The 26,720-nt window shown below is 47.4% G+C and overlaps 1 protein-coding gene across 1 annotated transcript in view; it reads right to left on the bottom strand.

Moving 5' to 3' along the window:
• Window positions 1-26,720, bottom strand: part of LOC141069513 (clathrin heavy chain 1-like) — a 189,466-nt gene that overhangs the window by 33,505 nt on the left and 129,241 nt on the right. The gene's annotated exons all lie outside the window — the stretch shown is intronic.

The raw sequence follows: 26,720 nt of genomic DNA, 5'->3' as shown, positions 1-26,720 counted from the left end.
ACACCATTGACTGGTGTAAGCGATGTCAAAGCTCGTCGCTAATAAGATGAGCTGTGGCATCATGCACCTGTACAGTCCCATTTTGGCATAGTTGGGAGAAACTGTTGTGAAAACACCAAAAGTTGCAACATTTTTGTGCAACTCCATGTTGTGCCAAGTTGTTGCGACTTTTCAATGCAATTTACACAAGAATTCTGATGACATTTCTTTGATGAGTTGGGGCCATTGAACTTTCCGATGGTGGAAAATTTAGGTCAATACACCTAGGAAAATAACAAGCTTGAGAAAAATTCGCAATTTTAGAGACAAAAGGTCAAAGTTTCATCAGTGATTTTCATCAGAATTTGACCAGATACATCAGATTTTTTCACTGGCGAGAAAAAAATGCATTTTCGGTACTCACCGTAAAATGTCTCTTGGAGCCTTCATTGTGGGACTCAGCTAACCATGAGTGTGCTGCTCTCACAAGGAGACCGACACTAGGCAAAAAAAAAGTTAGCTCCTCCTCAGCAGTATACAACCACCAACAGACACAAAGCTCGTCAGTTAGTGAAAAAAGTAGTAGGAGAAGCAACCATAAATCCAAACTATTAACAGGCCAAACAAAGGCAAACCAGGGAGGGTGCTTTGCCCCCCAATGAAGGCTCCAAGAAAGATTTTATGGTGAGTTTCAAAAATTCATCTTTCTTTATCGCTTCATTGGGGGACACAGGTAACCATAGGACATCCCAAAGCAGTCTCAAGGGGGTTGAAAAGATGTAAATCTAAAAAAATTCAGGTTGGATGGCTGGCGACCACCGTATGCAAAACCTTTCTTTCTAAGCTGGTATCCGCCGAAGCGTAGGTATGAATTCAGTAAAACCTCACAAAAGTGTGAAGGGAAACTAAGGTAGCTGCTTTGCAGACCTGAGAAGCAGTGGCTTGGTCGTGAACAGCCCACGAAGCCCCCACCGCCTGTGTAGAGTAAGCCCTTAGCGCCAGAGGGAGAGCATTGTCTTTAACCCGATATGCCTCCAAGATAGCCGAAAGAATCCAGTGAGCGATGGCAGACCTATACACCAAACATCCGGAATGAAGAAGAGAGTCAGAGCGCCAAAAAACAGGATTTTTGGTTGCTTACCGTAAAATCTGTTTCTCGGAGCCTTCATTGGAGGACACAGGAACCATGGGTGTATGCTGCTGCCACTAGGAGGCGCTGACACTATGCACATAAAAAAGTTAGCTCCTCCTCCGCAGTATACACCCCACCGACTGCAGTAAATTAATCAGTTAGTGAGAAAGCAGTAGGAGAAGCAACAGAATAAAGAACAGACAGACAACTCAACTGTAACCCTAACACACAGGACAAATAACAGGAGTTGTAAAACATGGGAGGGTGCGGTGTCCCCCAATGAAGGCTCCGAGAAACAGATTTTACGGTAAGCAACCAAAAAATCCTGTTTTCTCCATCGCTTCATTGGGGGACACAGGAACCATGGGACGTCCCAAAGCAGTCCCTGGGGAGGGAAAATCAAACTTCCACTAGCTCAGAGAACTCACCACCGCCGCCTGCAATATGCTTCTGCCTAGGCTGGCGTCCACCGAAGCTTAGGTGTGGACCTAGCAAAATTTTTGTGAATAGAAGAAAGGGTGGCAGCCTTGCAAAGCTGCTGTCATGTCGGACACTGTTCGCACCAGGGTGTTCGGCAGACAGCGGTAATACCCCATCCTACCACATGGTTCTCAGCGGCGCTGGTTGGTCTTCTGATCCGGCTTGGATTGGGTTAACCAGGCTGTCATTCTGGCTGAGGGCTTAGCCACGCCCTCTGTCTTTAAATTGCCCTGTGTGACTATGGGCGTCGCCGACTATAGCTCTTGCCTTGTGCTAAGCGATACCGGTCTGGAGTGGTGGTCTAAGGAGCATACGGTTTCTGGTGTAGTATATTCCATTGTTGCCATTTTGCCTCCCTGTGTTGTATTATTTGGTTGCCCTTGCACATTACTGTATTCCCCTGTGTGTACGCGGTGTGGTGCATTTCCGTTATCCCTGTCCATACTTATTTGTGGGGTCTGGTGCTTGGTGGAGGGTGGTGGGTTCAGCTTAGGGCTGGACAGGAGACAAGTACAGGGTGGAGGCCCAGGCAGGCACACCTTCAGTGTAAACCCTGGGTTGAGGGACAGACAGGGTTTCCCCTAGTCTGAGGGACACCGCAGGGGCCCCGGGGTTTCAGCCTAAAGTTACCTAGGCTTCCCATGACAGCTGCAGCGCGGGAGCCTTGTGGTGCACTGCCCAGGAGAAGAGTGAGCCTTAACCCCAGGAGGGGGCACTCTGATCATGACTCAGTAAGTCTCCAAAATTGCCGATCTGATCCAGCGAGCAATAGCCGCCTTGGAGGCCGGCAGGCCTTTTCGTGCACCATCCGGAATGACGAAAAGGGAGTCTGTCTTCCGGAAAGAAGCCGTTCTACCCAAATAGACCTCCATCATCCTGAATAGGTCTAGCTTGTTCAGGGAGAAATCCAGAGGATGAATTGGACCAGGACAAAAAGAAGGTAAAACGATGTCCTCATTTAAAAAAGCGGATACCACCTTTGGAAGGAAGGATGGCGGAGGCCGCAGAACCACCTTATCCTGGTGAAGTACCCAAAGGGGGGAGCGACAAGGGCCCCAACTCTGAGACGCGCCGGATGGAGGCTTAGGATAGAGTGCAACCTGGAGGATGAAGAGTTGGACAAAGAGGTCAAGAGTGTCTGCATCTTTAATCTGACTGTTGATTTGCCCTTGTGACAGTGGTGATGGGGTACCGGCGAATCATCCAGAGGAGCCATCGGCGCACTAGTGGCTGCGGGTATGTTCAGCAGATGTTCAAGGACCTGAGAGACCCTGGTGAGGTCTGACACAGAATGGGAAATAGCCACGGCCAACTCCGGAGGAGAGGGAGTGGACCCCTCTCTGGCGTCAGGGGGTTTATGAGGTGCCATCATGGTAGGAGGAGTGAAGGGTTTGCAGAAGGCTGTAGCCTGACCTGTGGGCCACTTAATTTTACAAATGGCGCAGGCGTAATGAATAACAGTGGGGGGACGAGCCAGAGACTCCCCAAATCTGGGTATATGTGAAGGCCTAGGGGTACTGTGGAGGAAAGCACTTAGCAAGAGAGATGGCAACCTACCGGGGAAAAGAAACCTGGACGCTGCCGAGAACATTGCCGTGGCCGGCGTCCTGACAGACAGAGGGCGAGGAGGAAGGGGCGGCAGATCGCGCTGAAGAGTCTGGGCTGCCGATAGGACGGAAAGAAATGGGGGACGTGCTGTAGTCTCGCCGCTGTATCCTTATTTGCTGCTTTGAAAAAACATCGGCATGCAAGGGGAAGGGGTGAGCTGAAGGGGAGGAAAGCAAACTGTAGCAAGCGCGGCAGGTTTGAAAACGGTTGTGGGACCCTGTAAGTGTGGCACCGCACAGAGTATTGGAGGAGACTCTGATGCACCCCCACTGCCTGTGAAGAGAGACGCACAGTACCTGATGGTGAGTCCAGGCTCCTTCACACTGTCAAGGACGGCATCAGGGGGCCCCCTTTTGGAATAAGGGGGGCTTCCTGGTATTGAAGAGGCACCCTCTTTCCTGCACCGTCAAGGTCCTTGACAGTACAGAAGACGGTGTCGACCCCTCAGTCACCTGGACTAGGGACCACCACCTTACATCCGGCCTGCTCTGAGGAGGGGGCTGGGGTGGGGAAATAGGGTAAGGAACAGTCAGCATGAATCACCCTGGACAAAGAAGTGGCAGGAGATAGGGTCCTGCCCGGCGAAACAAGAGTGGACGGAGTGGGGAATGCCACACTGTGTTCTCGGTCGCACGTAGGTGGGAAGGCAGAGTGAATACACTCTGTTACCCAGAAGAACCTGAAAGACAAAAAAGGAAGAGATAATCTGAAAAGACAGAAAACCTGTAGGAAAAAACCACCATGGTTACTTACCGGTAGCCGGTTTTTCCGGAACCCATGACAGCACCACATGAGAGAGGGATCCGCCCCGCCAGGACAGGAACCTACTGAAACATAAGGGGCGGCACCTCTCCCCCGCTTCAGTTGGATTACAGAGCATTTGAGAGGACTTCCCGGTTAGTTACATATTTATCCAACACCACATCACACAAATACACCCGACTATTGTGCACACCCAAACGGTGAAAAAGGGGGGGAAATATACGGGTGCTGTCATGGGTTCCGGAAAAAACGGCTACCGGTAAGTAACCATGGTGGTTTTCCCTTCACCCATGACAGCACCACATGAGAGATTCTGGAGACTTCGAACACCTTAGGGAGGGACCACCGCTTGCAGCACCCTTCTACCAAAGGTCAAGTCAGCAGAGGAGGATAGATTTAGTCTATAGTGTCTAAAGAAAGTTGAGGGTGAGGCCCAGGTAGCGGCCTTACAAATTTGCTCTATTGATACCTCTGCTTTCTCAGCCCAGGAGGTCGCCACGGCTCTGGTGGAATGAGCCTTGATGCCGTCAGGAACCGGGACGCCACTAGCTGAATAGGCTACACTAATGGCCTCCCTAATCCATCGGGCAATAGTCCCCTTTGACACTCCATAACCTTTCCTAGCACCCTGGAAGGCTACGAATAGGGACTGGGACCTCCTCCACTGGCTGGTTATAGACATATACTCTACTAGGGTTCTTTTAACGTCTAGGCTATGAAATTTCTCCTCCCCTGGGTTTTTCGGATTCTCACAGAAGGAAGGGAGGACAATTTCTTGGTTTCGGTGAAAGTTAGTTACTACTTTCGGCAAGTAAACAGGGTCTGTTCTCATAACCACCCTATCCTGGTATATCTGGGTATATGGTGGGTTGACTGAGAGGGCCTGCAAGTCACTAACTCTACGTGCCGACGTTAGAGCTACCAAAATGATGGTTTTTAGGGTGAGGTTTTTAGTTGAAATCTGCTGTATGGGTTCAAACGGCTCCTTCGTAAGGGCTTCCAGCACCAGATTTAGATCCCATGGAGCTATTTTTGGTAAGGAAACTGGCCTAGATCTGTGGCAAGATTTTATGAACCTGGCTACCCATCTGTTTGCCGCTATATTGCAATTGTATAATGCACCCAGCACTGAAACCTGTACCTTGAGGGTATTAACCGCCAGGCCTAGCTGTAGACCTGCCTGCAAGAACTCCAAGATGGACTCGATTGGGGGTTCTTGACCTAACGGTTTTCCCAGGAATTGTAGAAATTTCTTCCACGTCCTGCCATATATGTTGGTTGTTATTGGTTTTCTACTTTTCATTAGAGTAGTCACCAACCCCGGGGAAAAACCTTTATCTCTCAAAAGTGCCCTCTCAAATTCCACGCCGTCAGATGGAACCCCTTGACTTGTTTGAGGAATATCGGCCCCTGAGCTAATAAATCTGGAATTTCTGGCAGTACCCACGGGTCCGAGAGAGACATCATTTGCAGTAGTGAAAACCACGGTCTTTTTGGCCAGAACGGGGCTATGAGGATTACTCTGGCTTGCTCGTCTCTTTTCTTTTTTACCACTGCCGGGATTAACGCTACTTGGGGAAAGGCATAGCTCAGTTTGAACAGCCACGGGATTTGCAGAGCGTCTACTGCCCACGGGTTTTCCCCTGGGTTTAATGAGCAGAACCTCCTCACCTGCCGGTTGTTTTTGGTGGCAAAGAGGTCGATCACTGGCTGCCCCCATAACTGTACTATCCTCTGGAATATTACACGATTTAAGGCCCACTCTCCCTGTTTTAACTTGTTGCGGCTTAGAAAGTCGGCTTGAACATTTTCTGTCCCTTTGATGTGTAGGGCCGTCAGGGAGGTTAGATGTTGTTCTGCTTTGAGAAAGATTCTTTTGGCTTCGTCCATTAGGGAGTTTGACCTTGTCCCTCCCTGGTGGTTGACATACGCCACTGCCACCCTGTTGTCTGACATAATTCGGACATTTTGACCCTGTAGCATGGGAATGAATGCCCCCAAGGCTCTGTTTACCGCTCTTAACTCTCTTAAGTTGGAGGAAGCCTTCTGCTCTAGGTGACCCCAGGACCCTTGGGCTATTTGTTCTCTCAGGTGTGCCCCCCATCCCAAGGAGCTTGCGTCCGTCAATATTACATCGGACACGGGCCTGTGCCACAAAGTTCCCCCTGCTAAATTTGTGCTGTCTAGCCACCAAGTGAGAGAGTTTTTCCCCTTTTCGGAAAGTTCCAGCTTCCCTTCTAAACGCCCTTTCAATCGTTTCTGGGCTGACAAGATTTCCGCCTGCAGTTGTCGGGTATGAAACTGTGCCCAGTTGACCGCAGGGATACAGGCTGTTAGCGTGCCCAACAGGGACATTGCCCTTCTTAGGGTCATGTGTGGTTGTTGTATTGCTGTAAGGGTCATTTCTCTCACTTTCTCTAGTTTTTTCTCTGGCAAGAGACAAACTTGACGGTCGGAGTCCAAGACGAAACCTAGAAATGTTTGTTTCCTTAGGGGTTGAAGTTTTGATTTCTTTAAGTTTACCATCCAACCCAGTCTTTGCAGGGTTTCTGTTATTTTCTCTACTTGATGTGCGCAGTGATGTTCTGAATTGCCAATGACCAAAAAATCGTCCAAGTAAGGCACCATAATCACATTGTGGATTCGAAGGAAAGCTGTCATTTCCGCTATTACTTTCGTAAAAATCCTTGGCGCTATGGAGATGCCAAACGGAAGAGCTGTAAATTGAAAGTGCCTGAGGTCGCCCTGGATGTATAGGGCTACCCTCAGGTATTTCTGGAATTCTGGGTGCATCGGGATGTGGTAATAGGCATCCTTCAAATCTATTACGGCCATGAAGCAGTTGTGGTGTAACAGCTTTATGGCCGAAGTCACCGATTCCATTTTGAATGTTTGGTTCATGATCCATTGATTGAGGCGCCTGAGATTTATTATCGTTCTGAAGGAGAGGTCTGTTTTTTTTATTAGGAAGAGGGGAGAATAGAACCCCCTTCTCTCTTGATCTTTTGGGACCTCTATTAGAACTTGTTTCTCCAACAGTCCTAAAATTTCTGTTTCTATGGCTGATTGCTCTCCTGGTTCCTTTCTGACGGGGGTCACCACAAATGAAGCTCTTGGATGGTGGAAGAAAGGGATTTTTAGGCCATTCTTTATAATGCTCAGAATCCAATTGTTGGCCGATATTTTCTCCCATTCTTGAGAAAAGAGCTTCAATCTTCCCCCCACCGGAGGGCTGGCGTCATTGCGGGGATTTTTTGGCGGTTGAGGTAGTTCCCCCAAACATGAACCCTGGTTCTTTTTTCCTCTTGTCGTCCCACCTTTTCCGCTCTCCCGGGGGACGGCCCCGATTGAACTTTCCCCTCCGAAAGGGCGGTCTCCTTTGATCACCCATGAATCTGGGGAAGCCCTTCTTTTTATCACCGGCCTTCTCCAAGATGTCATCCAGGTTTTTCCCAAACAGGAACTGCCCATCACATGGTAACGAGCATAATTTCGCCTTAGATTGAATGTCCCCAGGGCAGCCTTTGAGCCATAACGCCCGTCTTGCGGCGTTCGATAGCCCCGCTGCTCTTGCCGTTAACCTCATCGAGTCGGCGGAGGTGTCAGCCAAGAAAGCGGCAGCTCCGTGTAGCAAGTACATTTCTCCTAATATTTTCTCTCTTGGTACCTTGGAGACTAATTTTTCTTCAAGTTGTTGCAACCAGACCATTAATGACCGGGCTGTGCAGGTGCCGGCTATTGCCGGTTTCAGACCCCCTGCCGCTGCCTCCCAAGTGTGCCTTAGGTATGAGTCCGCTTTTTTATCCAAGGGATCTCTCAAAACCCCTGAATCCTCCAGGGGCAGGGCCGACTTCTTGGAAGACCTAGACACTGCTGCGTCAATCTTTGGGACCTTGTCCCAGACGTCCGTGTCTTTAGCCTCAAAGGGGTATCTTCGCTTTGAAGAGGAGGGAAGGCTACCTGACTTCTCCGGTTTCTTCCATTCTCTTTCGATTAGGGCCTGAACCTTGTCATTGACCGGAAAGGTACGCTTCTTCCTTTCTTGCAGGCCGCCAAACATTACATCCTCCAGTGATCTCTCTACCTTCTCCTCTTGCAGGCCCATAGTGGACCTGATGGCTTTAAGGAGAGCGTCCGTATCTTCTACGGGAAAGCAAGGTCTGCCCCCCGTATCACTGTCTGAGGATGAAGATGACCCATGCTCAACTTGATACTCCGAAGAGGAGGAGACTGACGAGGAACTCGGGGAGGCTTTCCTACTCTTACTCTTCTTTTTTAATAATTTTTTAAGTGAGCCCTGTACCTCAGATTTTATTATCGATCTGAGGTTTGTTGCCAGGCTCGGCACCTCTTCAGCCATAGTCCGCTGGATACAGCTGACACATAAGTCCTTTTGGTAGTCTTTTGCTAAAGGGCTGTGGCATATGGCACATTCTCTATTTTTCTTTTTGCTTATAGCTTTTTTGCCTCCCTAAAAAAAAAAAAAAACAAGACATAGGAAGGCCTATTATTGTCTAACTTTCACGGAGATCACTCACCACCCAGGAAAGACGGATACCGGGCTCTGGGGCTGCGAAGGAGCGTGCGCTCTGCGCTCTTTTGATCTCGAGGAATCCCTCGATCTGTGACTCGGACGGCTGCTGCTTTTGCCGCTCGAGCGGCTCTTGCGACCAGAAGCTTGCGATGGGGGCAGAGACAATGGGGACGGTGAGCGATCCTCCTGAGATGCCATTGTCACCCCTGCAGCCGCTTCTGCTCCTTCTTTTATGCGGTGAGTGAGCCCCTCATTACCCCTCCCACCCGCGACCGCCAGCCGCTTCTCCTGGCCGGCGTCGCGCCCGGCGCCATGACCGTCGCGTCCTGATGACGTCAGCGGTCGCGCTCCCACGTCAGACGCCGGTCTCTGCCCCCGGCTTCCCCTGCATGCAGGGGAAGGAACGGGCGCACGCGCAGGGGGAGGGCGGCACAGGGAGGAATCTCCGAAGGGAGGACATCGGAACGTGCCCGCACGAACCCGGGGCCCGTATGAGGAAAAACCCCGGGGACTGCGCTACCAGCTGCCGACGGCCAGCGTCGCAGGTAAGCCAGCCCTGCATTTTTACACGCCGGGACGGCCCTGGGTCTTTTCATCCTGACAGGCACCGCCGCTGTCAGAGGGATTCCTTTCCAGGACAGGAACCCAACTGAAGCGGGGGAGAGGTGCCGCCCCTTATGTTTCAGTAGGTTCCTGTCCTGGCGGGGCGGATCCCTCTCTCATGTGGTGCTGTCATGGGTGAAGGGAAAAAGACGGATCTGGGACTAGATCCAGGTCTACCCAATACAGACACTAAGCTTAAACTGACAAGCTTTGTGTCTGTTGGTTGGTGTACACTGCTGAGGAGGAGCTAACTTTTTTTGTGCATAGTGTCAGCCTCCTAGTCACAGCAGCATACACCCCCCATGGTTACCTGTGTCCCCCAATGAAGCGATAAAGAAATAAAGTTTCTCACATCAGTCAGTGAAAAATGGACATCACACAATGATTGGCATTCGAATGCTGTCAGATTTTATTGCAGTGTCTTTGCAATTTTGCAAAGATCTCTGGTCCAAGGAAAAAATCTGACATGTGAACATCCCCATAGATTGTCATAGATATGCGTGCTATCTGTGAAAAAAAAAAAAACCTGACTGCACGCGTACGTTAAAATCTGACTTGTGATTAAGCCCCAAGAAGCATAAAACAAGTAATGAGTGCACTTTCAATGACCCTTCTAGCTCACATTAATATGTTGATCTAAAATATATGTGCTAGCCTTTGTCTAAGGTGGGGTTGATTCCATCCCTTATTAGTCTTCTAAACACTTGCACCCCCACTGCCGGCATTCGCTTGTCCTGAATCAATTCAGACTTCAAATAAAACAGACAAGGCTTTCTATAGCTTTTTCGGCACATATTGGCTTCTGTACAACTGCGGCAGCCAAACAACGGGGACAGCATTTTATAAGTTCATTCATGTCAGTGCCATTATAGGACATAATATCTATGCTTGTAAAGAGTTTTACTGTGAATCATTTTGCAGACCTTTTACACCCTTTTTCATTCTCTATGTGGAAAAAAAGTCCATGGCAGAGATGACAACTGGAAAGACATTCTTCTAATTTGTCATTGCACCATACCATCAGGATAAAACTTTTTAGGGCATTATCTTATTATGGAGGTATTAAAGAAACATTTTAATTTATGCAAATTTTAACTGCTTATCTATTCTGTTTTTTTTTTAAATTCGTTTATTAACCATAAGCAGTTATATAATACACACATCCAGTACAAGATGTTAAGTTTGATACAAAAAAAAGATTTTTGTGTACTCACCGTAAAATCTTTCTCTTAGCCTTTAATTGGGGGACACAGAACCGTGGGTGTTATGCTGCTGTCCACTAGGAGGCGACACTATGCATAATCTGAAAAAGATTAACTTTGGCTCCTCCTCTGCAGTATACACCCCTGGACGGCGTCAGCCTTCTCCAGTTTTGTGCCAAAGCATAAGGAGGAACGTAACCAAATAACATAACCATGCCTGTAAGAAGGCTACTATGTACGAGCTCAAAGAACAATATGAGAACTCAACAGTAAACAACGGCCCGTAAGGGCAACAGGATGGGAGCTGTGTCCCCCAATTAAAGGCTAAGAGAAAGAGATTTTACGGTGAGTACACAAAAATCTCCTTTACTCTGTCGCCTAATTGGGGGACACAGAACCGTGGGACGTCCCAAAGCAGTCCCTGGGTGGGAAGCAGTGGACGAATATTGTGTTGACAGTTCCCTAGACTTGGGGTACTGCCGCCTGCAGAACCAGTCTACCCAGGCTTGCATCCGCTGAGGACTGGGTATGAACACTGTAGTGTTTCGTAAACGTGTGTAGGCTAGTCCAAGTGGCCGCCTTACACACTTGTTGTGCCGAAGCCTGATGCCGAATGGCCCAGGAGGCCCCTACTGCCCGTGTAGAGTGTGCCGTGATACCGGCCGGAAGAGGGGAACTGTTAAGTCGGTAGGCCTTCATGTATGATGGACTTGATCCACCTGGCAAGGGTAGCCTTGGAAGCCGGCAGTCCCTTGCGACTACCTTCTGGAAGAATGAAGAGAGAATCAGACTTCCGGAAAGGTGCAGTCCTGGACACGTAAATCCGCAATGCTCTGACGAGGTCAATCGTATGCAGAGCCTTCTCCACTCTATGAACCGGAACCGGGCAAAGGGATGGCAGTGAAATCTCCTCATTGAGGTGAAAGTTGGACACAACCTTCGGAAGGAAGGATGGTACCGTGCGGAGAACCACCTTGTCCTGGTGAAAGGCTAGGAAAGGCCGTCTGCAGGAAAGTGCTGACAATTCCGACACTCTGCGTAACGAGGTGATCGCCACTAGAAAAAACACTTTCTGAGACAGAATGGAGAGTGGAACTCCTCTAAGAGGTTCGAAGGGTGGAGCTTGCAAAGCTGTCAGGACCAGATTGAGGTCCCACGTATCCAGCGGACGTTTGTAGGGAGGAACCAATCGGGAAACTCCCTGGATGAAAGTCCTTACTTGCGGTTTAATAGCAATGTGCTTTTGAAAAAGGACTGAAAGCGCCGACACCTGACTCTTAAGCGAACTTAAGGATAGCTTGGCATCTAGGCCCGATTGAAGAAAACCTAGTACCTTCGGGAGGGAATAAGAGAGTGGGACTTGTCCATGAGATTCACACCAAGAAAAGAAAGCTCTCCAGGTACGATAATAGAGCTTGGCGGAGGCAGGCTTCCTTGCACTGATCATAGTTGCAATGACTGCCGGTGAAAAACCTGCCTGGGTTAGAATCCAGGTTTCAAGGGCCATGCCGTCAAATTGAGAGCCCCTGAATTCTGGTGGAAGAACGGACCTTGAGACAGAAGGTCGTGACGGTAGGGTAGACGCCAGGGGGCATCTGCCGTAAGTTGGACGATGTCGGCGTACCATGTACATCTGGGCCAGTCTGGCGCGATGAGGATGGTCGGAACTGCCTCTTGCTTGATCTTCCTCACGACCCTGGCGATTAGGGGGAGGGGTGGAAAAATGTACAGGAGTCGGAACTGGGACCAGTCCTGGACCAGGGCATCCGCTCCGAGCGACCGCGGGTCGTGTGTCCTGGCCATGAAATTGGGGACCTTGGTATTGAGATGGGATGCCATTAGGTCCACCTCCGGGGTTCCCCAGCGTTGACAGATCTGGTAAAAAATCTCGGGATGGAGAGACCACTCCCCCGAGTCCATTCCTTGCCTGCTGAGGAAGTCGGCTTCCCAGTTTTCTACACCCGGAATGTGTACTGCAGAAAGTACCGACCTCGTGTCTTCCGCCCAGCGGAGGATATGAGCCACTTCTCTCATCGCCTGGGCGCTGCGGGTCCCACCTTGGTGGTTCACGTATGCCGCAGCCGTGGCATTGTCCGACTGTATCCGTATGTGCGAGGCTGCAAGCAAGTGATGAAAGGCTCTCAGTGCCAAGAGGATGGCCCTGATTTCCAGAACATTGATGGGCAATGTCACTTCCCTCGGTGACCACTTGCCCTGTGCCCTGTGATGTAGGTGCACCGCCCCCCAGCCTGTCAGGCTTGCATCGGTAGTCAGGATCTTCCATTGTCCTGAGAGAAAGGGCTTCCCTCGTGTAAGCGAGGTTGGTTTGAGCCACCAATGCAGGGACCTCCTGGTTGATGACGTCAACCTGAACTCCCTGTCGAGGGAGAAGGGGTTCCTGTCCCAAGATCTGAGTATGGCTAGTTGAAGGACCCTGAGGTGAAACTGGGCAAATGGCACTGCCTCTATTGCTGCTGCCATCCTGCCGAGGACTCTCATGGCAAACCGGAGAGATCGAGGAGGACTGCGAAGGAGTGTGCGAACTCCCAGACGGATGGCCAGTGTCTTGTCCTTGGGAAGGAGCACCAGGCCCCTGGCGGTGTCGAATACCATTCCCAGGAATGTTAGAGTCCGAGTTGGGATAGTCGACGATTTCTGTAGGTTGACTAGCCATCACACAGAACACAGAACTTAAGCACATGCTAAAAAGGAAGAAAAAAAATGTTTATAAAATGGAAAGAGGGAGGCATATCTAAAGAAGAATATAATGCGGTCTGCAGAACCTGCAGAGCACAAATCAGATTAGCTAAAGCTGAAAATGAATTGAGGCTTGCAAGAGATGTCAAAAGCAATAATAAAGGATTTTGGGGATATGTCAAAAGTAAAAGAAAAGTCAAAGATGCTATAGGATTTTTACAGGATGAAAATGATGAAATGGTAAGACAGGATGTTGAGAAGGCTGAACTTTTAAATTCCTATTTTGCATCTGTTTTCTCTCAGAAAGGAAATGTAACATCAACTGTTCTTCACTGTCCTATTAAGGGAATAGAAGAATCCAGGATATCTATAAACAGAAAGATAGTGAGGAAACACTTAGCTAACCTAAATGAATTCAAGTCTCCAGGTCCAGATGAATTACACCCCAGAGTACTGAAGGAGATAGCAGAAGAAATTTTTGAACCCCTCTCCATAATCTTTGAAAATTCTTGGAGAACAGGAGAAGTGCCAGAAGACTGGAGAAGAGCAAATGTTGTTCCTATCTTCAAAAAGGGGAAGAAGGTGGACCCAAGCAACTATAGGCCGGTGAGTCTGACTTCTATACCAGGAAAGATCTTTGAACAAATTATTAAACAACATGTATGTCAATACCTGGATAAGAATGAAGTGATTAAACAGAGTCAGCATGGGTTTGTAACTAATAAGTCATGTCAGACTAACTTAATTTCCTTCTATGATGGTATCACTGATTGGGTGGATCAAGGAAATGCTGTAGATATAGTATATCTTGACTTCAGCAAAGCATTTGACAAAGTCTCTCATACAATCCTTATTGAAAAAATGACTAAGTATGGAATGGACAAGGCAACTGTTAGGTGGATTCATAACTGGCTTAGTGATCGGACCCAAAGAGTGGTCGTAAATGGCTGCACATCCGGTTGGAAGAATGTCTCAAGTGGGGTACCACAGGGCTCTGTCCTGGGCCCTGTATTGTTCAACATCTTTATCAACGATTTAGATGAAGGAATTGAGGGTAAACTGATTAAATTTGCTGATGACACAAAGCTAGGAGGGATAGCTAATACTAGAGAAGAGAGAGCGAGGATTCAAAATGATTTAAATAAACTGGAGAAGTGGGCAGCAACTAACACAATGGTTTTTAACAGGGAGAAATGCAAAGTACTACATCTGGGCAATAAAAATGAAAAAAGCATATATAGAATGGGAGGAATAGGGCTAAGTGACAGCACATGTGAAAAAGACTTGGGTATACTAATAGATCACAGACTGAATGTGAGTCAACAGTGTGATGCAGCAGCAAAAAAGGCAAATGCAATTCTAGGATGTATTAACAGAAGCATACAGTCTAGATCACGTGAAGTCATTATTTCCCTCTACTCCTCTTTGGTCAGACCTCATCTGGAATATTGTGTCCAGTTTTGGGCACCACATTTTAAAAAAGACATCAACAAACTGGAGCAAGTTCAGAAAAGAGCGACCAGAATGGTGACCGGTCTGCAAACCCTGTCTTATGAGGAAAGGTTGCAGGATTTGGGAATGTTTAGTTTGCAAAAGAGAAGACTGAGAGGAGACTTAATAGCTGTCTACAAATATCTAAAGGGCTGTCACATTGTAGAAGGATCAACTTTATTCTCATTTGCACAAGGAAAGACTAGAAGCAATGGGATGAAACTGAATGGGAGGAGACACAGATTAGATATTAGAAAAAAGTTTTTGACAGTTATAGTGATCAATGAGTGGAACAGGCTGCCACAAGAAGTGGTGAGTTCTCCTTCAATGGAAGTCTTCAAACAGAGGCTGGACAGACATCTGACTGGGATGATTTAGCGAATCCTGCTTTGAGCAGGGGGTTGGACCAGATGGCCCAGGAGGTCCCTTCCAACTCTACGATTCTATGATCCCAGGCGACTCAGAGTGTCTAGTGTGATTGAGACACTGACCTCGCAGTCTTTGAAAGTGGGAGACTTGATGAGGAGGTCGTCCAGGTACGGGATGACTAGAATGCCTCGAGTGCAGAGCGTCCATGGTGGCCACCATGACTTTGGTGAACGTTCTTGGAGCCGTGGCGAGTCCGAACGGAAGGGCGACAAACTGGTAGTGGTTTTGGTTGACCACGAACCTGAGAAACCTTTGGTGGGCGGGAGCAATTGGTATGTGGAGATACGCATCCTGTATGTCTATGGAGGCGAGGAATTCTCCCTGCTCCATGGATGCAATGATGGACCGGAGGGACTCCATGCGGAAATGACGGACCCGTACGTAATTGTTGAGCTGTTTTAGGTCCAGTATGGGTCGGACGCCGCCTCCTTTCTTGGGGACTACGAACAAATTTGAGTAGAATCCTCGGAATCTCTCGTTCGCGGGAACCGGCACCACAACTCCTGATTGAAGGAGAGAGGAAACCGCTTTGTGGAAAGCACGAGCCTTTTCTGGTGGTGTTGGAGGAATAGAAAGGAAGAACCGGTTCGGTGGAACGGAAGTGAACTCTATCTTGTATCCGGAAGACACTATTTCCCTGACCCACCTGTCTTCTGTAATAGGCAGCCAGACTTGCTGAAAGAGTAAAAGTCGGCCGCCTACTGGTGGGGTGTCTTCGGGAGGTCGCGAGTCATGATGAAGCGAAGTTCTGAGGTTTTCCTCCCTTGGGTTTCGCTTGGCCTGCTTTCGACTGCCAAGCCCTGTCCGGTCGCTGCTGCGTCCGTGGGTTGTCTCTGCGTGGAGAACGGTTACGGTTTTGCACTGGGCGCGAAACGGACCAGCCCGAGGAATTCCGAAAGGATCGGAATCGCGTCTGGTTTCTTCGTTTAAACGTGCGTTTCGGTTTTAGTTGAGGGAGAGAGGTACTCTTACCCCCAGTGGCATTGGCTATCATGGTGTTCAACTTTTCGCCGAAAAGTCTTCCAGTAAAATACGGAAGTCGCGTGAGGGACTTCTTTGAGGCCGCATCCGCAGTCCATTCTCGCAGCCAGAGGATGCGTCGGATCGTGATGGCGTTTGATGCTATTCCCGCTACACCTCTGGCGGAATCCAGGGCTGCATGAATCATGTAGTCTGCTACCACTGCTATCTGGACCGCTTGGTCCGAGAGCTCAGGATTTGAAGCCTGAAGACCCTCCTGTAGTCTTTTGGCCCAAGCCAGGATGGCCTTGGCTGCCCAAACTGAAGTAAACGCAGGGCCCAGAGAGGCGCCTGCCGCTTCGAAAATAGAACGAGCCATGCGTTCTACTTGCCGGTCTGCTGCGTCCCTGAGGGTTGAGCTATCCGGCAGAGAGAGTAAAGTCTGCGCTGCTAGCTTAGAAACCGGAGGGTCCACTTCAGGTGGATCTGTCCATTGTTTGGTGTCTTTCTGTGGGAAGGGGTACTTCGCTTCCAAATATTTGCGATTAGCGAATTTTTTCTCAGGCTGCGCAAACTATTTGGTAAGTATTTTCTCAAACTCATGGTGATTAGGGAAGACCTTAGGTGGTTTCTGAACACTTTCGAAGCAAATCCTATGTTCTGGGACTTCCGGGGCCGACTCTGGAATTTTTAGCACCCGATGAATGGCAGAAATTATGTCCTCAACTAGCGCTGTATTGCTAGGGGGAGAAGGTACCACGGACCTGACCGTTTCGTTATCTGAGTCGGAGTCACAGATGCCCTCCGAATCCTGTGCCTCGCTAAGGAGATCCCTGGAGGGCGACCTGGGGCGGGGGTCTTCTGTGGTGGGGGATCCCTGTGGTAAATTGCACTGTCTGTCTGTGGCAGGGGACTGCCCAGGAGCCTGGAATGACGCTGTGTCTCCCTGGAGGGGGACGACCTTGTGCTATAGTGCGACTCAGGTGATCGAGACCTGTGGGTCCGCTTACGTCTGTGAAAGTCGGAAGCAGCATGTTCCTGAGACAAGCTGTCCGTTTGCTGTGTACCGTCCATAGCCGGGGCCCGACTCTGCAGAGCTTGCAGCAATGTGGCAGTTAGGTTGTCTATGGACTGTGACATAGACTGAGACATCTGAGTTGCCCATTCCGGCGTGGCCTGTGACACTGAAGCGTCAGTAGGGACTCCCTGGGGTTCTGACCCAGAGTTCAGGATGCAGTCCCGGCAGTGCGGATATGTGCTACCACTAGGGAGCGTGGCTTTGCAGGCTGTGCAGAATGCATAGAAACATTCCTGCCTGGTTCTCTTCCTTGAGCCCGGCATAGTGCACAGAGGCTGGCTACAGTATAAGGGATCGTACAGGGGTGGCTTATAGGAAGTATGGATTCACAGCTGAGTAATGAGAACCCAGCTGTGAGCTTACCCCACCGGTGTGCCACTAGGTCCAGCGCCGACAGATCCCAGTTCTGTGCCCCCCCGGAGACCGCTGTGATGCTCCTCTCCTGGATCTCATCCAGAAAAAATGGCCACCGGGACCTCTGAGGAGAGGGAGGAGGGGGCGGAGAGCTGAAAAGGGCGCGCTGGGCTGTGTAAAAACGCGCCCTTTCTGCCTCAATCCGCCCCTTCTATGACACTCCAGCGTGTCATTTTGGTCATCCGGGGGGCGGGCCGGGGAAAAGGCGGCGGCCTCGACTAGGCCGAAGCCGCGGTCTAAGTTAGAGGCCTGATGCCCAGGAGGGCTCCAGAGCGGCGCGGTAGTCCGGGGGGGGGGGGGGCGGATTGGTACTAGACCCCCCCCAGAATGGTCGACTGGATAGCGGTGGGGGTAGCAGGGGTAGCGGTTTCTGTATGGGGGGCCCCTGAAGCGCTATCCTCGCCTCAACCTCAACCCAGACCCCTTAAAGGGGTTGGGGAAGGACCGGGTACCCCTAATAGGGGATCAAGGAGGGAGCCATGCCGGGAGTCTCGCTGGAGACCCACTTTTCTTCATCTGTATTTCCGGAAGAAAAAAGGAAAAAAAACGGAAGAAAAAAAAGGTGTGCCTCCTTGCGACACTAAGCAAAAACTGGAGAAGGCTGACGCCGTCCAGGGGTGTATACTACAGAGGAGGAGCCAAAGTTAATCTTTTTCAGATTATGCATAGTGTCGCCTCCTAGTGGACAGCAGCATAACACCCACGGTTCTGTGTCCCCCAATTAGGCGACAGAGTAATATATATATATATATATATATAAGTTCAGATAATATAAAGACATGAAGCATAATATGTGCATCAATTGTGTGTAAATAAAGCAAACATTACATCAACTGAATCACAGTAGTATTGTATTATGTTATTTTATTATACCAGTGATAAAACCTGCCTAGCTTCTAAACTCTACCTACATCTACCAAACTAAACTATTCCGCAGCCTACATCTATATAATGAGTAGTTTATTGTCCGACATCTCCGCTCTGCAAAGTGAGGTGAGAGGAATTCCACCTCTCCCAAATCTTCTCGAATTTACCCGGGCACCCTCTATTCTGATACAGTGTAGGTTCATATGGGATAATCGAATTTACCAGATTGATCCAGGACCCAAGAGAAGGAGGTGAACCCCCCATCCACCGTAATGCTAGTTTCTTCCGTGCCATGAACAGTGTCTCCCGTAGAAAAATCCCACCATAATGACCCCATGCCTCCTCATCCCACACTCCAAAAAGACAGATCAGTGGCTCAAGGGGAATTGGGGTTTGTACCAAGGATGTTAATAATGACGTCACCCTTCTCCAGTATTGCGCAACAACAGGACAGCACCAGATCATATGAATAAAGTCTGCACCTATTGAATGACATCTCAAACATTCCGATGACAGGTATCGGCCCATCTTAAAGAGTCGAATCAGAGTCAAATATGACGGATTAATAATATATAACTGTATCATCCTGTTGTTAGCAGACGGAGATACCCAGATTGGTGACTCCAGGATTTCTTCCCATTCTTCACCCTGTGTATCTGGGATGAGCCTCTCCCATTTCTTCTTAACGGAATCCAAGGCACCTTCTGTCCCCACTGACAGCATATATGTATATAGAGAGGAGATGAGACCCTGAAGGCCCTGTGATTTGAGAATCCCTATCAGGGGTAGAGACGAAATGGCATTATCTGTACCCATACATCTCATGTGCGATTGAAAAGCTGATCTTAACTGTAAGTAACGGAAAAACTGGGATCTCGGGACACCGCGATTAACCTGTAATTGCTCAAAGGATACCAGTGTTCCATGATCATATATATCACCTATCGTGGAGACACTATATTGAACCCAGAACTCAGCGGAAGGCTGTTCGAGTAATGCAGGGAGGTAGTCATTATCCCATAAAGGCATTTCAGCTACAACATCCCCAAATCCAACCACTCCCTTAATCTGTCTCCATATCGATCGTGCCAGACGGAGCAGAGGCAACAGCTTGGGGACATTTACTTTCCTCATTTCCAAAAAACCCAGTGGGCAACTGATCCCGGTAGTGTGTAGTAGATGACTCTCAGCATTCAGGAGATGACCTCCAGGCATCCATGTACTTATGGCCTTGGCCTGTCCAGCTAAATAATATAAAAAGAAATTGGTTAACGCTGCCCCTCCTCCCCTCTTGGGCCTCTGTAGAGTGGCTAGTTTAAGTTTAGGCCTGGCTTTCCCCCAAATAAAGGATGTGATTTGGGAATTCAAATTAGCAAAGAAAGATTTGGGTACCACCACCGCACTATGTTGAAGAGAGTAACTAAGTTTAGGGAGTAATATTTTAATTAGATTAATACGTCCAGCTACAGACAGTGGAAGTCTACCCCAAATCGCAAATTTACCCTTGACCGCCTCCAGCAATGGTTGAATATTGAGCTGCAGGTCAAATTTACTACCCTGAGAAATATGAACACCCAAATATTTAAAATTGGTTACAATGGGCAGTGAGGAGAGAGTCTCAAGTTGTGACACTGGAGCATGGGAGAGAGGCATCAAAGCAGATTTCTCCCAATTTATGTATAGGCCAGAATATTTACTGAATTCATCTATAGTAGTGATCACTCTTGTCAGGGTCTCCTCCGCTTTTTCCATAAATATCACCATATCGTCAGCATATAGGCCTATGGTATCCGTCCGACCCGCTATTTCTATACCAGCAATATTGGGGGAAGATCTTATACGGATTGCCAGCGCCTCAATAGCAAGAGCAAAAAGGGCCGGGGAGAAGGGACACCCCTGTCGAGTTCCCCTGTGCAGTGAAAATGATTCAGATATGGAGTTATTTACAATGACCCGGGCCTTGGGCTTCATGTATAAAATATTAACCCATTTTTTTAAATCTATCACCAAATCCGTACTGCTGCAAACATGCATGGAGAAAAGGCCATTCAAGCGAGTCAAAGGCCTTGGCCGCATCCATCGATGCCAGTGCCCATTCATTATCCGGTACCAGAGAGCTATATTGGACCACTGACTGGACAAGTCTGATATTTATGGAGGTGCTCTTCCCGGGCATAAAACCTGTCTGATCAGGGTGTACAAGATCTAATATAACCGAGCTCACTCTTTTGGCCAAAATTTTCGTGAAAATTTTATAATCCACATTTACTAGTGATATAGGCCTGTAAGATCCACAATCTAATGGGTCCTTCCCCTCTTTTTTAAGAACTATTATATTGGCCTCATAAAAGGACTCCAGCATGCATCCCCCCCAAATCCCTCGAAACACTGCCAACAAAAGGGGCGATCTATTCTGGTTGTATGATTGTCCTCTTGCTTGCGTTGCATAATTCCATCAGGGCTGTGGAGTTGAAGTCGTGGAGTCGGAGTTAGTTTTGGTCGGAGTCGGTAGAAATGTACCGACTCCAGCTTTAAAAAAAATGTATTAATATTTCATAATTGAATTTTCATATGAATTTTATAAATGTTACTCAAATATATATGTTCTATCAAACTATGAACAACAGTGATAAGCAGTTCTGCTGGAGATAGAGACATTTCTTACTTCTTGTGTGTCACTGTTCTCCACTGCCCTTATCTAATCTTATACTTGGTTAACCTCATGCTGCCCCAACCCCCCTACTTACAATGTATGAAACTGAAAGTGAAAATGTGTTGCAAATTCTTAGTAGTAAAGCTCCTCCTCTAGACTAGATCATACTAGGTGTGCGTCTTCCAAGCATCTCACAGCTGCCTGCTACTCAGAAGAGGAAGACTGTAAGAAGTATTATCCTTTCAACAAACTTTGCATCAGTTAACTGTGAGTACATGAGGAATAATTACAGTATTACTGACCACTATATCAGTTGTACGACCTGGCAATAATTTTGTACAATTGTTTTTAGGAAAAACAATTGTCATTTGGATTGTGAATGCAGAATTAAAAACCTGAGAATGTCAAAGAAGCATCACATTAAATCAGCTGTATTTGAACATTTCACCATCACTCAAGATAGAAAACATTATGTCTGTCAGTGTATGACAAATGATCCAGACGAAAACAAATGCTGTGAAGCCAAGATGAGTGCATATTCAGGCAAAGATAAAAATGCTCCTACCAGAGCTTCTAATCTAAAGAGACATTTACAGCGCTTTCAACCAGAAGTACTGAAAGCAGTGGATGAGAAAGACTGCATCCAAACCAATGAACCAGTGCCCAGCTCTTCCAGCCAAACAAAGGAGCAGAGAACTTTGCAGCCATCAGTTGCAAGATATTTTGTCAGTGACAAAGTTACTGTGACAATGACAGCAGATACATTTAAAAAACAGATCATAGAGCTTGTTGTAAAGGATAGTGTGCCTATTTCATTATTTTCACGACCAGCTTTTATGTGTCTGAATGGGGAAATGGCCCGCAAGCTTGGTGTTTCTCTGGAGAGAGAGAGTATTAGAAAATTAGTAATCGAAGAAGCTTTTAAACAAAAGGAAGAACTTAAAAAAACTCTCAAGGGACGCTTTCTGTTTCTTAAAATGGATGCCTGCACACGTCACAGAGTGAACTATTTTGCCATCAATGTCCGATTTGTTTGTGACAAAAATGAAATAGTTACCAAGACATTGGCAGTAAAAGACACCAAAGCTCATCACACCAGTGAGTTTCTCCAGGTCTTGGTGGAAAAGGTTCTGCAAGACTATGAACTTAAAAAAGAGCAAGTTCTTTCTGTCGTAACTGACAATGCTTCAAATATGATAAGTACTATTAAGCTAATGAATGAGAGTAATGATGGTGACCAGCAGCTAGAAGAACATTCTGGGTCCACAGACACAGAAATGTTTGAAATAGAGGAACACAGTATTGTAACTGAGGAGCAAACTGAAGTTGCTTCAGATGAACAGCAACATGATAGTTTAGATGATCTTGTTGAAACTGTGTCAATATGTTCTTTCATTCATCACATGCGCTGTGTTGTGCATACGCTACAGCTGGCTATAAGAGACAGTCTGCAAGAAGGACATGCTGCTGCACTGATTGGCAAGGTGAGAAAATTGGCTACTGTTGCCAGAACCCCTAAAGTTGACTCAATTTTGAAGAGACGTGCTGGAAAAGGGGCAATTATTGATCAAGCCACACGATGGGGCAGTACTTACTTAATGATTCAGCGCTTGGTTGAACTGAAAACCTTTCTTGTAGACATGGCTAACCCTCAACTGACGCTAAATGAAAGTCAGTGGAATCAGGTGACTGAGCTGGAAAAATTGCTAGAGCACCCATTTACAGTGACTAAAAATTATAAGCAGAGGACTTAACTCCAGGTATTTTCTTAAAGGAGTGGAAGAACCTGATGTTTCGCCTGTCCCAAAGAGGAGGGTTAATTGCAAGTGGCATTGCTACATCAATGAAACGGAGAGAGGAGCTACTATTACAAAATAACATTCTTTTGGCAGCTGTTTATGTAGACCCAATGCATCGGATTCTTCTAGATGATCAACAGCTAAGTAAAGGAAAAGAAGCTCTGTTTGAAATAGCAGTAAGGATGAAAGGGTTGCAGAACAGTCAGGAGGAACAAGAAGAATTTGGTCGTCCTGCCACATCTTCACCCTCATCATCAACTGATGAAGAATTTAATTTCGAAAAATATTTGGATCACAAGGACCGTGCAAAGCGTTCCCGCATAGAAGAGTCATCCCCATCAAGGAACACAGCCAGTACATTTCAGCAGAATTTTTCATGTGCACTAAAAGAAATTGAGAAATTTGACCGTTCATCAAAAATAACAGTGCAACAAGCGATTCCTCTGTATCCTGACATTGTCAGATGTTGCCCGAGTGGTTACTGCTTTGCCACCAACACAAGTTAGTGTAGAGAGGTTGTTCTCTGCTCTCAAAATAATTAGATCAGATTTGAGGGCATCCATGAAGGAGGATCTGACAGAGGCAATACTTTTTCTGAGGACAAATTTATAGATTTCTTCTTATTAACTGCATAAAAGTGTTTATTGCATATTTACTTACAGTTTAGAAAAGTTTATAAAAGTTTTTTGCTATATTCTAATTGTATTCTAATAAATGTAGTTTTTGCTCTAAGTGGTCTTATTACTTATATGATGGTGAGAAACTGAATAAGCACGATGTTTAATATTTTACAACAGTAAATTTGTTGTTATGAATTGGCCATTTATGAAGGAGTCGGAGTCGGAGCCTGATAAAATCCAGGAGTCGGAGTCGCAACTGTGGCTTACCGACTCCACAGCCCTGAATTCCATCATAGAAATATTCTTGTTTCTTCTGGAAAACATTATGTGAATTAATTAATTGTAGCTCATCTGGGCGTTCGTTCAGTTTTCTCTGGGGTGTTTGCTTTAACCCCTCCCAGATGGTGTCAAACATGGCTCAGCAGCGTCTGAGACTGCTACATCACCCGCCTAGCTGTGATTGATAGGATCTGGGAGGAAGGGGTGCACACTCCAGAGAAGACTGAAGAAATGCTCACAAAAAAGCCGGATTACTTACCGGTAATGCTCTTTTAATGAGTCCACGACAGCACCCACTGGAGGTATCGGATCCGCCCATTTGGAACAGGAAACCCTACAGGAAAGATAAAAGGGGCGGTCCGCCTTTCCTCCTCAGTTTTTCGTTTCAGAGTACCAGAGGGACCGCCAAGGATTAGGCAATGTTCTCTTATTTTAACATCTTTCTTATCCATTATTTGGTTAATATACTTTAACTATTGATATCCTTAGGGGGGAAGTGAACGGGTGCTGTCGTGGACTCATTAAAAGAGCATTACCGGTAAGTAATCCGGCTTTTTACTCTTCGCCACGACAGCACCCACTGGAGAGATTCCAGAGACCATCACCTGGGTGGGACCACCGTGCCAAGGATAGTCCTGCCAAAGCTTAAGTCAGAGGTTGATGAAAGATCAAATCTGTAGTGGTTATAGAAGGTAGAAGGGGATGACCAAACTGCCGCCTTACATATAGTTTCAATCGGAACATCTCCCTTTTCCGCCCAAGAGGTTGCCATTGCCCTGGTGGAATGCGCCCTGATGTTCCCTGGAGGATCTTCGTTTTTTGCGGAGTAGGCTAAACGAATGGCCTCTCTGATCCACCGGGAAATGGTGCTCTTCGTGACTCCATACCCCTTCTTACAGCCCTGAAATGAAACAAATAGGGCCCTACTCTGCCTCCAACTGTTGGACCTCTCAATACATTTCAGGACAGTTCTTTTGACGTCCAGAGTATGGAACTTCTGCTCTTCCGGAGTAGAGGGATTTTTATAGAAGGTTGGGAGGAGTATCTCCTGAGATCTATGGTATTTTGTTGCCACTTTTGGCAGGTAGGCAGGGTCTGGTTTTAATACCAATCTGTCTTGGTATTCTTGGAAAAAAGGTGGATCTATTGACAAGGCCTGGATATCACCTACTCTTCTAGCTGAGGTCAGTGATACTAGGAGGGCCATTTTAAGTGCTAAGTATTTGAAGGGTATTGTGTCGATCGGCTCAAAGGGGTCTACCGTTAGGGCGTCTAAGACCAGATTTACACTCACTGGCCACTTTATTAGGTACACCTGTCCAACTGTGTGTTAAGACTTAATTTCTAATCAGCCAATCACATGGCGGCAACTCAGTGCATTTAGGCATGTAGACATGGTCAAGACAATCTCCTGCAGTTCAAACCAAGCATCAGTATGGGGAAGAAAGGTGATTTGAGTGCCTTTGAACGTGGCATGATTGTTGGTGCCAGAAGGGCTGGTCTGAGTATTTCAGAAACTGCTGATCTACTGGGATTTTCACGCACAACCATCTCTAGGGTTTACAGAGAATGGTCCGAAAAAGAAAAAAAATCCAGTGAGCGGCAGTTCTGTGGCCGGAAATGCCATGTTGATGCCAGAGGTCAGAGGAGAATGGGCAGACTGGTTCGAGCTGATAGAAAGGCAACAGTGACTCAAATTGCCACCCGTTACAACCAAGGTAGGCAGAAGAGCATCTCTGAACGCACAGTGCGTCGAACTTTGAGGCAGATGGGCTACAGCAGCAGAAGACCACACTGGGTACCACTCCTCTCAGCTAAGAACAGGAAACTGAGGCTACAATTTGCACAAGCTCATCGAAATTGGACAGTAGAAGATTTGAAAAACGTTGCCTGGTCTGATGAGTCTCGATTTCTGCTGCGACATTCGGATGGTAGGGTCAGAATTTGGCGTAAACAACATGAAAGCATGGATCCATCCTGCCTTGTATCAACGGTTCAGGATGGTGGTGGTGGTGTCATGGTGTGGGGAATTTTTTCTGGGCACTCTTTGGGCCCCTTGGTACCAACTGAGCATCGTTGCAACGCCACAGCCTACCTGAGTATTGTTGCTGACCATGTCCATCCCTTTATGACCACAATGTACCCAACATCTGATGGCTACTTTCAGCAGGATAATGCGCCATGTCATAAAGCTCGAATCATCTCAGATTGGTTTCTTGAACATGACAATGAGTTTACAGTACTCAAATGGCCTCCTCAGTCACCAGATCTCAATCCAATAGAGCATCTTTGGGATGTGGTGGAACGGGAGATTCGCATCAGGGATGTGCAGCCGACAAATCTGCGCCAACTGTGTGATGCCATCATGTCAATATGGTCCAAAATCTCTGAGGAATGCTTCCAGCACCTTGTTGTATCTCTGCCACGAAGAATTGAGGCAGTTCTGAAGGCAAAAGGGGGTCCAACCCGTTACTAGCATGGTGTACCTAATAAAGTGGCCAGTGAGTGTAGATCCCATGTAGGGACGGAGGGTATGTGGATTGGAGCTATTCGTTCACATGCTGTAATGAAACGAGTTATCCACTTGTTGCCTGCTATATTATGGCCATATAGTGCTCCTAATGCCGATATTTGTACTTTCAGTGTATTTACTGCTAAGCCTAAGTCTTTCCCCTTCTGCAGAAATTCCAAGATTGGGATTATCGGAACTTCTGCTGTATGAGGTACTGTATGGAATTGAAGAAATTTTTTCCATATTCTAGTGTAAATTTGGGTTGTGGACTGTTTTCTACTTTGTAGTAGTGTAGTAATTAAGGACTCCGAGAATCCTCTTGTCCTCAATAACTGCCTCTCAAATTCCACGCCGTCAAGTGCAAGCTGAGCACTTGAGGGTGGAAAAAGGGGCCTTGGGAGAGTAGATTGGCAGTCGGAAGGATCCAAGGATCTGTTATTGACATAATCTGCAGCCACGAAAACCACGGTCTTTTTGGCCAGAACGGTGCTATTAAGATTATTCTTGCTTTGTCGTCTCTGATCTTCCGAATTACTTGAGGTAGGAGGATCAATGGAGGGAACGCATACGCCAGGTTGAAATTCCATGGAGTCAGAAAGGCGTCCAGAATGTCTGGGTGAT

Source organism: Dendrobates tinctorius, unplaced genomic scaffold (assembly GCF_039654945.1).
Source record: "Dendrobates tinctorius isolate UK_male_01 unplaced genomic scaffold, ASM3965494v1 ptg000265l, whole genome shotgun sequence".
Taxonomy (NCBI): Eukaryota; Metazoa; Chordata; class Amphibia; order Anura; family Dendrobatidae; genus Dendrobates; species Dendrobates tinctorius.
This window is presented reverse-complemented; position numbering and strand designations above follow the sequence as displayed.